Source organism: Micromys minutus (genome assembly GCF_963924665.1).
Source record: "Micromys minutus genome assembly, chromosome: 3".
Lineage (NCBI taxonomy): Eukaryota > Metazoa > Chordata > Mammalia > Rodentia > Muridae > Micromys > Micromys minutus.
Genome location: NC_137972.1, coordinates 28,860,015 through 28,862,402, shown reverse-complemented (window position 1 = coordinate 28,862,402; position 2,388 = coordinate 28,860,015).

Below are 2,388 nucleotides of genomic sequence, written 5' to 3'. Positions count from 1 at the left end.
CCTACCCAGGGGCTTCTCTTTCCGACACTATCCTGCCATTTCTGCCATGCCCTCTCTCCACTCCACTCCTGTCCTCCCTGGCTCTCTCAGCTCACTCTTGGTTCTCTTGGCCCACCACCCTCCCGACCCCATCCTTCCCTCACTTCCCCACCCCCTCCTCTCGTGGCTCAGTTTATTCTGGAGCCTTCCAGATGCCTCTGGTGAACTCCTCCTCCTCACAGTTACAATAAGAAGCTTCTCTTCAACTACCCCCTTGAAGGGCCATGTCAAATAGGATGACTTAGAAAGTTTCTAGAAAGAACCAAAATGATAAAAAGTCAAATGCAAGTCCTGAGATGTCCTAAACATAAGAGCTAAAACAAACATAGAAATAAGATTATCTGAAAAGGACCAGTAAAATCTATGAACTTCAGTCAGAAACAAATGGTAATAGAAAACAGGGCATTATGTTTTCAGTATGATGAAATATGATCGCCAACTAGAATTCACTATCCAATACGAATATGTTTAAGAAAAGACTGGGTGGTTTGCACTTCTTAGCTACTGACTATAGACCGGCAATGAACAAGCTGATCAAGTCTGTGTAGGATGCTAACTCCTTTGGGGGTATGCCCAGGAGCAGTATGGCTGGGTCATATGGTAGATGTATTTCTAGCCCTTTCAACATTTACTACACTAAGCTCCATAGTGGCTGTCCCGTTTGCAATCCCACCAACAGTGAGCAGGCCTTTCTCTGTCCACACATTCTTGCCAGCATTTGCTGTCATTTGTCTTCCTAATGACAGATGAGCGGTAAAGATTGGTAGTTTCGTTTTAAATAACATCTTCCAAAGATGATACCTGTTATGGAAACGAGGCTGGGAGCTAAGAACTCCACTGGCCTTAGTCTTAGAGTTGGTGTGTTCACGGCGAGGAGCACAGCATCTCGGGAGTAGGTGTGAAGTGAGAGATGGAGCTTGATGCATTCACAGCCTGGAAAAGTGGAAGTCTGAGGTTCAGGAACACTGAGCAACTTGCAAAAGACCTTTGGATGATGTGCGGAGCCCAGATGAAGCCGAAGCGGGTGAGAAATGCTGCTTCCCCACGGCACAGTTGCAGACCACTGGGGACCCTTGGGCTCGAGTGCAGGGCCTTCCAGGTCAACAGTCTCTATGGGTTTTGATGATTATTTAAGTGTAGTTCTTCCTTTCTTTCTTTCTTTCTTTCTTTCTTTCTTTCTTTCTTTTTTCTCTGTATATGTTACTTGAATATACTGTCCTCTCTCATCTCCCTCCCCTGACCTCTTTCTTCACTGTCTCCAAATAGTCTCCCTTTAACTGGATCTGTTTCCTTCTCTAATCCAGATTTTACATATGAGTGAAAACATGTGTTATTTGTTTTTCGGAGTCTGGCTCATTCAGCTTAGCATTATGATTTGTTCCATTAATTCCCCTGCAAACATGGCAGTCTCCACCATGGTTATATTTGCTCCCCAAATTTATATTTTTTGCATGAAAAAGACCTCCTGATTATTTTATCTGCACAGAAGTTTAGATGGCAAAATATTCCTTTCATCACTTAAAAAGTATATGTATTCTAGTCATATTTTCAATTTGAAATTAAAATATAATTACATCATTTTCCCATTCCCTTCTTAAGCATTCCTAATTATATATATACAATCTGCCTGGCCCTTTTCATAGTCATATGCTTTCTAAATTTAGACTATTTGAGAATTTCATACATCATTTGCATTTTTCATTTCCATCTTCAACATTTCTCCTCCAACATCCTCAGTGCCCTTCCTCTTAAATCATGAAGTCTATAATTGTTACTGTTACACACACACACAACATACACACACACCACATACACATACACACATGCACATACCACATGCACACACAGAACACATGTACGCACATGTACACACACCACATATACACATACACATGTATACCACTACCCCCCTCCACACAGAGTTATTAAGCTCACTTAGTGCTCCTCTTATGTATAGGTTTTTAGGAGGCCACTTGATTGGATGACCTATCAATCAGAAAGCTTTTTCTTGGAGAAGACCAGTTCTCCTTCTCTTATCAGTCTTTAGTTTGGTTACCTAGAGCCCTTGATCTGGGAATTGGGTCTTGTGAGATTTCCCGTGTCCGTATTGGCATGCCAAGTGGTGTTGTCCTTACAGGAGTCCTGTTCAGACATGCACATCATTGAGATTTCATGTGTGGAGCATCTCAGTCAGACTGTAAGTCACTAACAGCAGGCACCTTATTCTTCTCACTCTTAGTTTCCACCTCTTTTATGATAGTCCCTAAGCCTCAGGTGTAAGAGTTGCATCCTAGATGTACCACCTGGGGATGGGCACCCCACAACCAGTTATTCTCTGCTTTTTGAACA